Here is a 16,478-nt window from a genome sequence, read left to right on the forward strand (position 1 = left end):
AGATACTCACTCTAAACAAACTAACAATTTTAGTGGCATAGATTTAGGGTCGGATGGTAGGGAGGTCCAATCTAAATGTTGGTATTATTGGAGATGTTGATGCATAACTTACAAATCACCTAATGGAGAATTATTATGATCAAGTTGATTAGAGAATTTATACAACAAAACATCTTTTCAATTATGTGCAACACTATCAGCTTAAAGTTTCGATACATTGATAGGATATGTTGATTTTTTCCTTATATTATTTCTCATTGTAGTAATTGATGTTGATGTAATCTTATAATATAATTCAAATCTCTTTCACATATATAAAATTAAATACCATGTTGCAATACAAAGTGAAACCACACACCAGCTATATTTTTTGCCGGTCATAAGTAGTGAATTCGGTCCAAACTTTGGAAACAACAATTGAATATCAATATATGTATTACTTAATTGAAGTACTTTTATTAACAAAATTAAAAGTCCACATTATGGTTCAAAAACACTTAACTGTGTTGCATGAACTCTTTCCAACTAGTACAAGAATGTCTTCAAAATACAACTAAATACTAATACAAATGTTTACAACTAATCACAACAAGCAATAAGAAATTAAAATCCTAAATCTAAAAATGGTGTCTCTTTGGAACACTTTTGACAACTCGTTCTCAATCTTTAATAGCACCTCTAATCTTTAACATGGACTCAACTTCTAGTGTCTTTTATGTTAAAAGTGTTTAGATTTAGTTAATGTCAGCTAGCCCAAGCTTAAACTAGTTTGATTGTATTTTGAGAGTAAGCTAAAAAATACTCAACCCACTAACTTAAGTTACTAGAACCAAATATGAACGTGCTTCAATTGCTTACATTTTGCGCTTTGAAATCCAAATGAGTTGGGGATAAGTTGTTTATTTGTGATGCATGCAGAAGCTGGATTTTCTTCCCGAGCGCATCATGTCACTAGCATTTGATGTCATATCACATGTTCTTGAAACAGGACCGGTACGTTACATCTTTTCTTGCTTTGCTCCAAGGATCTTCTGCAGCTGTAAAATATTTTTGCTGAATAATCAGAAATATCCATAACTCTTGCTTCCTGATTTTTTATTATTTTTCTTCAAAACCATCCTTTCCACTTTAGGATTGGTGGACCCTCGTGAGGGAAAGAGACTTGAATATCTAGTTCAAGATGGAATTGATTTTACTGCTTTCTATATGTATGTATCTATGTCCACCTTAGGATTTGTAGATCCTAGAGAGGAAGGAGACTTGAAAATCCAAACTCAAAATGAAATATTTATGTACACACACCCACACCCCTGTGCTGAATAGGGCTATAAGAGTGTGTTCTACATCCATATGCTACTGACGAAAGTTTTCAGTTGTGATGTTCTCTTTAACCTTGCAAATGTTGTTGATGTATTGCACACGATACATGGTGAAATCTCTCTAATTATTTTCTTCATCATATCTATAATGGTCTTTCACTTAAAATCATGGTAACAAATATTACTCTTGGTTTTGTCTCAGTAGGGATTTCTCTTGTATTTTTTCTGGAAAAAATGCTTTTCTCTAGGAAATCTAGGGAGTTCAAAAAATTTAGAAGATAGAAAAGCAATAAAAAAAGATACTAGATTAAGAGTTTTATGGAATCTCCACTAATTTTGTCACACCCCAACACTTTGACCCTCAAATAACTTTTTTTTTTCGTTAAAACAATGGTGCAATAAAACAACGATTCAAAAAGAAAGGAGCGATGCAAATTAAAGACAATGTGGCGAACTTTTCATTATATAATAAATTTCATTCATACAAAATTACTTCACATTTCTCAATAACACACGGGACAAAAATGCCTCAAAACCTATGTCATATAGGTATGGGTGCCGGTATGGGTGCTGGTACGGGTACTGGTTCGAACTATTTTCAAAAACCTTGGGTACGGGGGTACGTCTATATATATATATATAACATAAAATAAGAATTCAAACAAAATAGCGCATTCATGATTCAAAATTTATAGTTTCTAAAGAAGAAACTATTGAAAAAAATATGAAAACACAACTTTGTATGTGTTTCCTGAATGTAAGTATAAATGGTGTAAAGAACAAAACTAAAATCATAAATTTTGGATAAGAAAGGACTTGGTCAACTTTGATCGAGTTTTAAATTGGACGGATACAATCCTAGGTACGTTGACCGTACCTGGTACTGTTTTACCAGTACCCAAGAGGTACCCAGAACAGTACCAGTACCAGCACCAGTGTCGTACCTGGCTGGTACGGGTACGCTGCCTTTACAGCAGTACCCATGTGACAAAGCTCAAAACCATGACATTGATGCCTAACAAAAATAAGATATCAAAGAAACTTAAACATGAAGCTCCGGCACTGCAATAGACTTAAAATCTCACCAATAGGATGTAAGTTGAACCATCTGATCAACTGCCACAGGATTGTCAAAACCTGAAAAAAGGAAAACAACAGAAGTCTTAGCCTTCGTAGTATGACAACACACCAAATAAATACCTAACCCTCCAAGGTAAGGGCTCAAATATAGAATATAGCAAATACGAAAACAAAAACACTATCATGTCATGATAGGAGCATGCAGTCACTTGACTTGTCATGGAAGCATCTCACATATACTACGAAGCCGCAACAACATATTTATTAGTCACATGCAATTCATGCATAAACACATCATTCACATTCACTTCATTTACATTAGTTTGAATTGACAGTTCCTATAGGTGCAAACACAAGCATGTGCACACCACGGGCAACTTACAGTAAGAGACAACCTCAGTGGTGGCCCGAAACGATACGAACTCGTTCATGCTGTAGCGGTAGAGCACTTGTCCATCGATGTGTGAATTCCAAGGAGAGTTACTTAGCCTTTCCTAGGATACCTAGGATGGGAAGGCGGGAGCCCAATGCTCCAAGCACATCACACAACGATAACCTAAGGCCTTGCACCGCCTATGTTCCGAACAGAAGAGACTAGTGGCGAAGGCGGAACATCTCCCAAACACATTGCCACAACCCACTGGTCTCACATCTATTAATCTTTCTTACTTATCATTATGATAGCACATTCACAAAATGACCGGCTAGTACATGAGGTTGGTTCACTTCATAGGTACACCCAAACCTCCAAACGCCTTCCCCATGAGGGCTACACATATAGTCATCATTTTTAGCTAGTCGTCGTAACATTACGGGTACAACTACCCTTCAAAGTCATTCAATTGCATCATGTCAACGGCAAAACATACAAAATATGTTGCAACATTCACATCATTCAAACATATCAATCACATCTTTCAAAACTTAGCTCAACTACGAAGAGTAGTCTCGATTCGTGATTGGCTCGTATTTTTCTTATGCAATTATCATTCTAGGATGCTTTCTAATGCATAATTAGGGTCGAAGAGATACTCGACTCGATATCTCATCTCATCTGTCCTAAACAATTATCATTATTAGCATGTACATGCAATTACATAGTAGTTTTAAAAACAAAATCAATCACATAGTCATTTCATCACAAACTTACATTCATTCAATCACAACACAATCATAGCATCTGCTGTAGACGATGAAGAAAAGAGATGGAATGAAAGAGAACGAGAGAGAGAGAGAGCTATCGTAATATTATTGGTAACCCTAATCTCTTATTTAAAGAGAGAATAGGAGTCGACTGGAGTCTTCACACGAGAGTTATACATAAAGATGTAAATTGTTAAGATGTGTTTATATTCAGTTTTAGGTTTAAGAAGGTACTTTTGTAATAACTTTTCCTTTAGATGGTTCTCTTGTAACTTCTCTCTCTCCTCTAGTCTATATAAAGAGGAGTTAGGGCAGATTTCGAGGTTAATCAAAACATTATTCTTTCTAATCTTATCATAAATGACTAAAGAAGACTCTAACTTTTAAATAATAAAAAAACTACCAAACTTAAACCTAAGCTTTCTAATTTCAACACTCCCCTCAAGCTGGAGCATAGATATCAATCATGCTCAGCTTGTCACAACATCGAAAAAAATCACCAATAGGAAGAGCCTTAGTAAACATATTTGCTGTTTGATCTTCAGAAGCTAGTGAATAGTAGACACAGCACCTCCTTGTATAAGGTCCCGAACAATTCGCCTATATGTGCTATGTTCTCTCATGAAATACTGGATTGTTTGCAATGTAAGTGGCAGTCCTAATACATTTTCATAGGGAGAGGAACATGAATACTCATATTTGTTAACATAGATTTAACCTACGTCATCTCAGTGGTCGTTTGAGCCATTGCTCTATATTCTGCACTTGATTTAGAAACTACATTTTGTTTTCTGGAATGATATGAGGTTGCCCCCAACAAAGATACAGAAGCCTGTGGTGGATTTTCTGTCATCGGCCCTGCATAATTGGCATCACTGTAAGCAGCAATTTCTAGGGATTCACATTTCTTGAACAAGAGACCTCTGCCCAGGGACGACTTTAGATATTTCAAAACCATCAACGCCAATGGATTTTCCTAGGATTTTCCATGAACTGACTTAGTTTCCCAACAACAAAGTTAATTCATGGTTTTGTCACAGTAACATATAGAAGTTTGCCAATGAGAGACCTGTAGGATCGTGAATCCACTAGTTCCGATTGATTATCATGAAGATGAAGACGTGGATTCATAAGAAGATCAGCCGGTTTGGTTCTTATCATCCATGTATCCTGCAATAAGTCAAGTACATACTTCCTTTGAGACAACACTACACCTTTTTTGTTATGCGCAACCTCAATCCCAAGGAAATATCGCAAGTGACCAAGATCCTTCGTGACAAAGTGCTTCTGAAAGAAAGCCTTTGTAGCTGAGATTTCTTGATCACAATCACCTGTCAAGATAATGACATCAACATATATTACCATAACAACTATACTTTTGGAGGTCTTCTTGATGAATAGAGGGTGATCCAAAGGAGATCGTTTAAATCCACACTGTGAAACTACCTCAGACAGTTTTTGGAACCACGCCCTGAGACTTTGTTTGAGTCCATAAATTGCCTTATTCAGACGACACACTTTACTATACTCCACATATCGCTCGAACCCTGGCGGTTGCTGCATGTATACAGTCTCTTCAAGATCACCATAGAGAAAGACATTCTTCACATCATGCTGATACATAGGCCAATCATAGTGTACCACAACAGAAATAATGAGGCGAATAATGCCCAACCTGGCTACAGGAGAGAACGTTTCAAAAAAGTCTACTCCGTATGTTTGGGTGTAACCCTTAGCCACTAATCGTGCCTTATATCGCTCTACTGACCCATTTGAATGATAGTAAATACCCATTTCGAGCCAACAATGTCACAATTTTCAGGTGGATCAACCAATTCCCAGGTACCACGTTATACGAGAGCATCCATTTCATCTTGCATAGCTTTTCGCCATTTACAGTCTAGTAATGGCTGTTGATGACCAGTTGGTATAGTATGGACTGACATAGCCTTAAGAAACTGCTGTCAGTGAAACAAAGTGATAGAGTGTGATTTGACATTTTCCTACATAATACCCAATTCATTAACAAGTCCTCTTAACCAAACTACTTCTTTAGCAGCTTCTACTGCAGCAATGTACTCTTATTTAGTTGTTAATAAACTGTAATGCAGCTTTCCAACTAATTGGGTTTCCACCTAGAGTAAATATATAGCCTGTTGTTGATCTTATTTTGTCCAAGTCACATGCGTAGTCCGAATCAACAAAGCCGATAAGAGCATCAGAAATATTTGTACCAGCCTAAAATAGTAAACCAAGTAAACCAAAATCTGATGAGCCATTCAAATATCGCAAAATCTATTTTACTGCTTCCCAATGTCTTTGACCTGGATTTGTCATATATCTACTGACAACACTTACAACATGAGATAAATCAGGCCTAGTGCAAATCATAGACATCCAACTACATTAGCATATGGTATTTTACTCATAACGCTGCTCTCTTTTTCAGATGGGGATAATCTTTCAAAGATAACTTAAAGTGTTGAGCAAGTGTACTAATTTTGCATTCTTCATATCGAATTTAGCCAACACTTTATTAACATACTCCTTTTGCGTCAACCACAATTTCTTCTTCTCTCAATCTCTACGAATTTTCATACCTAGAATTCTTTTGGCTGCCTCCAAATCTTTCATTTGAAATTTATTTATAAGTTCATATTTCAACTTAATAATTTCTAGCATGCTATAAGCATTAACTAAAAAATAAATAGCAAACTACATTTTTCCATGCCAAATATCAGTAGCAGGAAACTCTGTAATAAGCACAGTAGCATCACCCATTGACAGAAATGCAAAGCCATAGAAGTAAACTTCTCTAAAACTACATAAGAATGTGACCGTAATATCAACAAGCATTTATTAATTTGACATTAAAAAAAATGTTGACAGACCTACAGAATCATGAGGTTGATTCGTTACAGCCAAAGAGCTCATGATTTAATCTCTACAGTAAGGAATCTCATTGAGTTATGAAGCCTCACCATTCAAGAATATCTACTCAAGAACTTAAAAACCACCTCAGACCAGAAAAACATATAGCCTCATTTCTCCCTTCCTTTTTAAACATATCCTAGACCACACAGTTTTTTAATAATCAAATTTTAACCATATTCTACTAATGTTTCAATCCTTCCTGGAAAAGTCATCAACTTGCACATAGGAGAGAACTCGCCAAAGCACCTTTAACATGTTAACAGCGATTAGTATACGAACATAATCGTAACTATTCATAGATATTGATCACACCTGTCATTTGCTACTTGCAGGACATATTTGATTGCTTCCTTAGTGAAATGTAAACAAACTGAAGGTAAGCAAGAAAAGGTTCAAGATGACGCAGCAATGAAGAAGAGTTCTTTCAGATGCTCAATAAGGCAGTTCTCTAGTGCGTGAGCAATACATAGCATAAAAACAATAGCTAAGATTGAATTCGAAGTCACTGTTTAGTAAACCAATTTTAAAATCAAGTCTGGTCCTGTAGGCCTTTTGGACCTTCAATGCTGCAGCGTCCATGGGCCTCCCTTCCGCATTCATTGGAGCGGATGATGGGCAGCTGAGGTCGGAAGGCAGCCCGAAGTTTCATGTGGAAATAGGCTGGCTTGTTAAGTATAATTATAACATTTACAATTTTCCTTTTTACCAGAACAACTATGTTATGAAAAGTAGGTACCTCTTGCTTTACAAAGGAAGGAAAACTTAACCTTGTCTAAGAAGTGTGTCTATATATTTTAGTTACATGGTTTGGTTGAAATCAAAAGACCTGACAAGGTCTGTGGGTGGGTGCATATATAGAAAAATATTTGGATGGGCTAGCTTCTATACTTTTGCAAACTAAGAAGTTGTCGGTTGCAACCTTTTTTGAGTTTAATGGAAAACAGACTTGTCCTTTACATATAACCTTTCCTTTTGTTGAGATTAACCAGTGCATCTCACTACTTCTTGTGTGATGCGTGAAGAGAACTTTGGGTGTTTAGTTTCGTAAGGTTGATCTCTCTCGCGGAAAGCAATGGAGTTTGGGTGTTTGAGAGTAAACTTTATAGTCATAAACAATAATTCTGCAATTGAGTTTATGCTTGTAAGCTCCATTGCTTTCGTCGAGTTCCTTTTTTCGTAGAGCGAGAGAGATCAACCTTACTAAACTAAACACCCAAAGTTCCCTTCACGCATCACACAAGAAGTAGTGGGACGCACTGATTAATCTCAACAAAAGGAAAGGTTATATGTAAAGGACAAGCCTGTTTTCCATCAAACTCAAAAGAGGTGCAACTAACAACTTCTTAGTTTGCAGCAAAAGTATAGAAGCTAGCCCATCCGAATATGTTTCTAACCCACAGACCTTATCAGGTCTTTTTGATTTCAACCAAAACCATGTTCAACCAGCGGTCTGCCATTGAACCGGTCCATCCAAGGACTTTTGTCGGGGTTTCGACTCAAGCAACAAGAAAAGAAGGGCGGGCAGCTTCAACCACAGGGCGCGAACTCTCACCCACACCCACACACTCGCACTCTCTTTCTATTATATAAATAACATGGATTCCTCCAGCTCTCATGAGAGGAATCCTTCTCACACGTGTGTGTGTGTGTGTATATATATATATATATATATATATATATATATATAGAATTTACAATTTCTCCAATCAAGCTTGGTTTGAAAATCTTTTTTATATATAAACTTTACAGATTTTTCTAATCTAAGTTTAGACTGAAAATCTTCAGTCCTCAGCGCACATCACTGGATACAATGTACATGTAACTCATTTTCTCTTTTTGACTAGTGTACAAAGAAGGCAAGTGTAAATGAAATTTAATAGCCCACGCTTGAGAAAATTGGAATCTATGAGGAGGAGAGTTACACTACTCAAGTCAGGCACACAAGCTGGAAACTAGCTAGTTTTCTACAACTCAGACCCATGCATCAACTGAAGAACCGCTAGCGTCTGCCATTGAACCGGTCCATCCAAGCCAAGGACTTCTATCGGTTCCGGCTCAGTCGCAGGCAGATTCAAGCACATGGACTCTCACCCACACACTCGCACTCTCTCTTTCTATTATATTATTGAAGTAACATAAACGACGAAGGTGGCAATGGGTGATTCAGACAAGTTCCCTTGCCATAATTATGAATGTGGATTGGTTCGGCTGTTGATGAGGTAGGGTGGGACTGCATGACTTTAATCATGGTATTTGGTGAACCTTTATCCCTTTCCCCTAGGTACTCAATGTTTTTTAAGAGTGACTAATACAAAAAGAAAGAAACTATCCCTCACGAATGGTGCAACCGTTCCTTACACATATGGACAAGTACCTAAACAACAAAACTGACTTCTTGGTAGGTTAAACTGACCTTCCCATCAGTGTGTATCATCAGAGAAAGAGAGAGAGAGTGTTCCATCCAGTGCACCAGCAGATAAAATTTCTACCTCTATCTTTGTTGTCCTCTTGTTTACCATTCATCCAATGCACCGTTGTCCCCTTGATTTCTAGAGAATAAGACCCAAAAAAAGGTCATTACCACACATGCATGTTGTTGGATATAATATGCAAAATGATATGCAGAATGGAAACCTTATTTGGAATTCATTGTTTTACAATACATTTAAAAATTCAACAATATAGGTGGATGCGAAATGAAAGAAAAAACTTGAGTATACTAGTTTAAACTGAAATCAGCCTCTAGCAGGATAAAATAAAAATTGAACCATGATTGTTCAAGACACCTACCAGGCAGAACATTGTCATGTGAATTCTGAAAAAAATCCTTGTTGTAATAATGGTAATCGTGGGCCTATAGCCTTGTTCAAGAAAATCACATGCCTGCAAAAACATTTCATTAGCAAATTACAGTATATCTCGACATACGCACTTGTGATAATACAAATTGTAAAAGTAAGAAACATTTGTTGCCACTTGGCTGCTTACAATTGAATCCATCATTTTTGTGAGCTTCATTCTCAAAAAAAAATCTGCAAACTACGAATGCAACATCAGTATTTTTCATGACGAAATTGGAAAGAAGAAACTGAAATTGGAGATGGTATGTGTGTGCTGAGGCTCAAAGATAGCCCTTGCCCTTGAACAACAGTTACATCTGCCCATTGCACTTGCAAATATTGTCCATCTTGCAAGATGCTCAACTCTGTCCCCATACCCACCTCAGTGCTCAGATTCAAAGTGTTACAGGCCCAATCATTACCACCATTTATTTGTTTTTTGATGCCCAACATATTGGTAAGTTTAACTGTTGGTTGCATATTCCTACCATCCCTCCAGGTATTCAAAATGCTTTCCTCAAGGCGAGGTGCAAGAAGTTCAACACAATTTTGTGGAGAGAGAGGGTGGTCTGGCAAGGTGTTTGGATATGTACTGGCAGTTGAATAGTTCATATACATCATGTCATGTGCCCTGGAAGTGCCGAATCGAGGAAGCGATTCTGACTACCATCCTTAAGACATAAGGTAGACATAACATCACTTTGACTACTAGAACAAGAGAAATATGTAGCACCGACCATCTTCTCTAAAGAAAAGGCATTATTTCATGGTCAGCCAATCAAGAACACTTCCTAAGGATGCCTTCAACCAACTCTACAGCCTCCTCTAGTTGACCTTCTAGTTCATGATCCTGGCCTTACCTGTAGAAACAACATCTGGATAAGAACATCAAAAAATTCAAGACCAATAACAAATCCAAAAATAAGCTTTCCACGACATTCTGAAATAAGCGTTAATTGTGTCATTTTCATGCCTAAAAAACTGACATTTTGACACAATTTTGGACCAACCTCGGCCAACCTTCTCCTCCAATGTTGGAAAAACATCTCAGTTTTGGGAAGGGGAAGAACTGAATTAAAAGCAATAACCTCAATCGATGGGGAACAGGTCCAACAGCCAGCCTTAAATGAGTGAAGCATCATAAACAAAATCAATGAGAAAAAATTCAATAATATCATAATTTTTCCCCAATGTAGGATATTGTCCCGATTTATGGATAAACAAACACATACTAGTCAAACTCAACAAACAAGACACGAGAAGAAACTGAATACTAATTGATGAATTTAAGAGAGCTAAACTTTGATTAACCTCGAAAGAATCCCTAACTCCTCTTTATATAGACTAGAGGAGAGGGATAAGTTACAAGAAAGTCATTAAAAAGAAACATTATTACACAAGTGCCCTCTCAAGCCTAATACTGAGTATAAACACGTCTTAACACTCCCCCTCAAGTTGGAGCGTATATGTCAAATAAGCTCAACTTGGAACAACAACTTTGGAATGGTCCTCTTCCAAGAGCTTTAGTAAAAATATCAGCAGTTTGCCCTGTAGTTGAAATATGGGAGGTACTTACAAACCCCTTTTGATCTGGTATAGTGACAATCTACTTCAACATGCTTGGTTCTCTCATGGAAAGCAGGATTATTAGCAATAAACAGAGCAGCTTTGTTATCACCTAACAATTGCATAGGAAGAGGCACTTCCACAGTAAGATCCAACATCAGAGATCTAACCCACATAACTTCAGCAGTAGCCTGAGCCATAGCTCTATACTCAGATTCTGCACTTGATCTGGCAACCACTGTCTGCTTCTTACTCTTCCATGTGACCAAGTTGGATCCAATAAACACACAAAACCCAGTAGTGGATTTTCTGTCAAGGTGACATCCCGCATAATCAGCATCAATATACCTTTCTTGGGCTTATCCATAAATTGACTCACTCTGCTGACAGCATAGGCAATATCAGGTCGAGTAACAGTGATATATAGGAGCTTCCCAACAATCCCTCTATATTGTCTAGCATCAACATCTTCAGTATCATCATCATACAAGCGAGTATTGATGTCCATGGGTGTAGAGGCAGGTCGACATCCTAGCATACATGTCTCTTGCAAAACATCAGTAACGTATTTCCTTTGGCACATGATAAGACCCTTCTGATTTCTGACAAACTCAATACCTAGGAAATAGCGTAGCTCACCAAGATCCTTGGTGACAAAGTGTCGTCCAAGGACGCCCTTGATGTTGGAAATCCCCTGAATATCATCCCCTGTAACAATGATATCATCAACATAGACAAGAACTATCACTGTACCTGTAGAAGTTTTCTTGACAAAAAGGGAATGATCAGCCGAAGAACGTCTGAAGCCCTCATTCTCAATATTCTCTGATAATTTTTGGAACCAAGCTCGAGGACTTTGTTTCAGACCATAAATTGCCTTTCTCAATCTGCACACTTTCTGACACTCCCCCTCAGCAACAAACCCTGGTGGTTGCTGCATATACACTTCTTCATGTAGGTCACCATACAGAAAGGCATTTTTGACATCAAGCTGTGATAGAGACCAATTCTTGCTGACGGCAACAGCGAGAAGAACCCGAAAAGAAGCATGTCGTGCCACAGGAGAGAAGGTATTATAATAATCAACCCCATAAGTCTGAGTATAGCCTTTAGCAACCAGGCGAGCCTTATATCGCTCAATGTGACCATCTGCTCTGTATTTAACAGTAAATACCCATCGACAACCAACAATAGCTGCATCAGATGAAGGAGTAACTAGTGTCCAGGTGCCTCTAGACTGAAGGGCATCCATCTCTTCTTGCATAGCTGTGGCCCATTTGGGATCAGAAAGAGCGTCCATGGGAGTCTGTGGAAGAGCTACAGCCGACAGTCCCTTGACAAACTGTCGGTAAGTAGGAGTGAGTCTAGCCATGGACAAATGACCAGAGAGAGGATGCAAAGTGCAACTGCGTTTGCCTTTCCTTTGAGCAATGGGCATATCAAGTTCATTAATATGAGGACCAGGAGCATGCTCTGGAGAGTCCCCTGTGTCATCATCACATAAAGAATGGTCAGCAGGATTTGTGTGTTCAGGAAGTACCTTGGGCATGCTGGGCGAAGGCACAGGAGCACAGGGGGCAGGTTGAACAGGTTTAGTGCGATGTTGGTAGATAGCCCCAAAACGCGAAGCAACGGGTTGTGGATAACTCATGAGAGGTAAAGGAAGGTGGACTTCATCACTAAATTCAGGCACCCTTAATTGAGTTCCATTTGGAGAGAAATAAGAGGTGGACTCAAAAAATGTAACATCAGCACTCACATAATATCGACGAGTAGAAGGATCATAACAACGATATCCCTTTTGAGTGCGGGAATAACCAACAAAGATCGTTTTGATAGCCCGAGGGGATAACTTATCTCTCCCAGGACCAAGCAACTGAACAAAGGCAACACATCCAAAAATACGATGTGCAACAGAAAACAATTCTCTGTCAGGAAAAAGAACAGAGAAAGGAATAAGATCTCCCAACACAGATGACGGCATGCGATTAATAAGATAGCATGCTGTAAGAACAGCATCTCCCCAATAAGAATGGGGAACATGGCTGTGTATGATAATGGTTCTGGCGACATCAAGAATATGGCGGTATTTTCTTTCAGCAACCCCGTTTCGTTGAGAGGTATAGGCACAAGAAGTTTGGTGAATGATACCCTTATCCCTGAAAAATTGTTTTAAAGAGGAAGCACAGAACTCAAGAGCATTGTCAGAGCGCACAATCTTGACACAAGTATCAAACTGAGTCAGAATTTCATTGATAAAATTTTTGATTACATGACCCGCTTCAGATTTGTGTTTCATAAGAAAAACCCAACTAACACGACTGTAATCATCAACAGCAACAAGATAATACTGATGACCCTGAAGGTCAGGAGTACGACTCGGGCCCCAAACATCAAAATGAAGTAACTCAAACACAGAGTGGCTACTTCTACTGGACCGCGGAGGAAAGGATGACCGATGGTGTTTGCCTAACTGACAAGACTCACATTGAAAAGACGACTTATGAGACAGCTGAGGGAGAACATGCAGCAGTTTCTGAAACGGGAGATGTCCAAAACGTAAATGCCAAGTATAAGCCGAGGATGAGGACGGCCCCGACGAGGTAGATCCAACAAAGGGAAAGGAATGCACTAGCCTGTAGAGACCTCCCTGTTCACGGCCACTGCCAATCACCCTGCCCGTCAGTATATCCTGAAACACAAGAGAGGAAGAGTCAAATATAGCACGACAATTTAATTCTCTGGTAATCTGACTGATAGAAAGTAGGCTATGGGGGAATTCGGGTGCATGAAGAACGTGCTGCAGCGGCAATGATGAAGTAAGTTGGACCTCTCCATGTCCAACAACTGGTGAATATTTTCCATCTGCTAGAATAACCGAACGACCCGGTGGAGTAGGGACGTAAGAGGTGAATTGCGTCTTATCCCCACAGAGATGTGTCGATGCACCAGAATCAATAAGCCAATTTGTAGTGTCAGGAGCAGAGCAGACTGTACAGGCAGAATACATACCAGATGAAGAAGCACTCGCAGCGGTAGAAACAGTAGAAGTGGTCGCACCAGGGGCTTGATGGGCGCTGTCGCCAATCAAGTGCCTCAACTGAGAGAGAATGTCATCTACATGCAGCTCACTGGAGGAGGCAGTGTGCTGAGGCTTAGGCTGCTCAGGAGAATCAATAGATACAGTCTGATTTGCAAAAGCTGGACGGCCATGTTTCTGCCAACACTTATCCACAGTATGACCAATGCGGTGACAAAACTGACATACAGGGCGCGAAGGGGTATTGCCACGGCCACGGCCCCCTCGTCCTCTGGCAAAAAAGGGTCCACCTCTGCCACGAGTAGCAAGCATAGCAGAAGTGGTATCAGGAACAGTCGATGCAGAGATCGGAATTCTGCTGAGCCTACTATAAGCCTCATCAATAGGAGGAATCGAGAGACTAGTAAGCATTTGGTTCTTTGCGGATTCATAAACAGAGTCTAAACCAGAAAGAAAGACCCCTACCATAAGCATATCTCTGTATGCCTTTTGTTGTTCACACTTGCATGCGGGAAAGTAGCTATTCAGTCTCTCAAACATGGATTTGAGACTAGAATAATAAGTGTGAAGAGGTCGGCCATCTTGTCGCATCTGATGAATATCATGATGAAGCTGCATAATGCGCGTTTCATTTCTCGCCTGTGAATACGTGGCAGTAAGGGAATCCCACATATCCTTTGCACTGTCCTTGTGCAAAACTTCATTTGCAATTTCTTGAGAGAGAGTACCAACAATCCATACCATAACCAACGAATTATCTTTAAACCAAGTAGTATATTTTCCTACCTTCTGTACGGGCTCGGGCTCCAATATGAGATCTTCCTTCTCATGAGCGATCAAGGTTCTTTTTACTTGCATGGCCCACATCTCGTAATTACCCCCATCCATTTTGGTGATAATGCTGGAAAATGGGGAACTCTTCATCTCTCCCGACGATACAAAGGAAGAGGGATTAGCGCCACTGCTAATTTCAGACATCTTTCAACACAAGGAGGAAACCGAGCCACGGAATATGAAGTGCAGGCAAAAAGAATACAATCACATATCGAAAGACAACATGCTGATCATGAAGCAATATGCAGTTAACGCATGTAGCAATCCAGAAGTCTGATCGGCGGGAAGAGGCAACAGCAGAGCTGAACGAAGAGAGATACCAGAGACGGCGCTGAGAAGAAAATCAGCGTGCAAAACCTCGGGCAGAGCAGCGGCGGAACAGCGGCGGAGCAGCGTGCAGCGGAGGAGCAGCGTGCAGAGCAGCGGCGGAGCAGGAGCAGCGGAAAGACGCTGAGAGGAAAATCAGCGTTGAGGCGGCGGCGAAGCAGCAACGGGCGCAGGCGTTCAGTCTGCTGGGCGGAGCAACGGCAGAGTGCACACGCGGCGGCGGCGCAGGCGGACGGGCGCAGGCGGACGGGCGGACGGGCGCAGGTGGACGGGTGCAGGCGGACGGGCGCAGGCTGCGCAGGCGGAGGCGGACAATGGGTAGGGCGACGAGGGGCAGCAGGGCTGGGTCGGGCGGCGGCAGCTGACGCCGATCAGGCGGCGGCCGGCGCCGCTCAGTCGGCGACAACTCGCTGAGGAGGAGACGGCTGGTGCTCTGATACCATGATGAATTTAAGAGAGCTAAACTTTGATTAACCTCGAAAGAATCCCTAACTCCTCTTTATATAGACTAGAGGAGAGGGATAAGTTACAAGAAAGTCATTAAAAAGAAACATTATTACACAAGTGCCCTCTCAAGCCTAATACTGAGTATAAACACGTCTTAACACTAATGAAGGGCCCAGTCGTCAAAGCAAAGGCATGGGCGGGTAGTTGGTGACGATGAAGAACAACTCCACACCATTTTGCAAAACCATGTATTGCAAGTCAAGACAAATATTAGATGAAGCCAGGAACAAAACTCATGCAACCTCAAAGGATAAACTCTTCAAAAATGTCACAGTTCAAAAAATCGACTGGTTCTTTTGAAAACAGACAAGAGATCTTCCATGATAGCCTCAACCCTAAGTCTTAGTTATGTCATTGAAAAACATGTTGAAGACATTCAACAGGTTGAAGACACTCGGTCAAGATGGAATAATAGGTAGGTTTCTAAATGTTCTACCTCTCCTACAATAGAGGAAAAGATGGACAATTTGTCAAATTCAACATAAGTGGACTAGGTTTGAGGAGCTTCATTTATTCCATGAGGTTTGTTAATGAAATAGCAAACACCTTTCAAGAATAAAGGGGATTGGTTAATGCCTAGAAAACCTCAAAACACAACAAGAGATGTCAAGTTTTTACTTTGAAATAATTCAAATGATCAATTTAACACATAAGCATGAGTGCTCGTGTTGTGCATTCATTTACCCATAGTACTTGTAGAAACACGCAACGGAAGAGGAAACGAGGAAGCAACACAAGATATACGTGGAAAACCTCAGGAAGAGGTAAAAAACCACGGAGAAGCTCTAACCTAGAGGCAAAACCGCAACCCTAGGAGAGAGAGTCTATTATCACTTAATCAACACATTACAATTCTTGATTTTCAGAAAATAAGAGGGAGAGGAAACC

At 39.9% G+C, this 16,478-nt stretch overlaps 1 protein-coding gene across 22 annotated transcripts in view; it reads right to left on the reverse strand.

Annotated features, from left to right (window-relative positions):
• The window catches only part of LOC116263208 (1-Cys peroxiredoxin), a 37,783-nt gene that overhangs the window by 5,593 nt on the left and 15,712 nt on the right, over positions 1-16,478 (reverse strand). For 12 of the 22 annotated variants that reach the window (XR_007574419.1, XM_050080007.1, XM_050080004.1 and 9 more), the window contains 5 exons: positions 9,465-10,176; positions 9,267-9,359; positions 8,890-9,025; positions 2,405-2,456; positions 859-1,037 (listed from right to left, as the gene is read on the reverse strand). The gene's annotated coding sequence lies outside the window, so the exon portion shown is untranslated. The remainder of the gene's footprint in view (positions 1-858; positions 1,038-2,404; positions 2,457-8,889; positions 9,026-9,266; positions 9,360-9,464; positions 10,177-16,478) is intronic. The other 10 variants (XM_031642855.2, XM_050080009.1, XM_050080010.1 and 7 more) reach the window with 7 other exon arrangements.

This window comes from Nymphaea colorata, chromosome 10 (assembly GCF_008831285.2).
Source record: "Nymphaea colorata isolate Beijing-Zhang1983 chromosome 10, ASM883128v2, whole genome shotgun sequence".
NCBI lineage: Eukaryota > Viridiplantae > Streptophyta > Magnoliopsida > Nymphaeales > Nymphaeaceae > Nymphaea > Nymphaea colorata.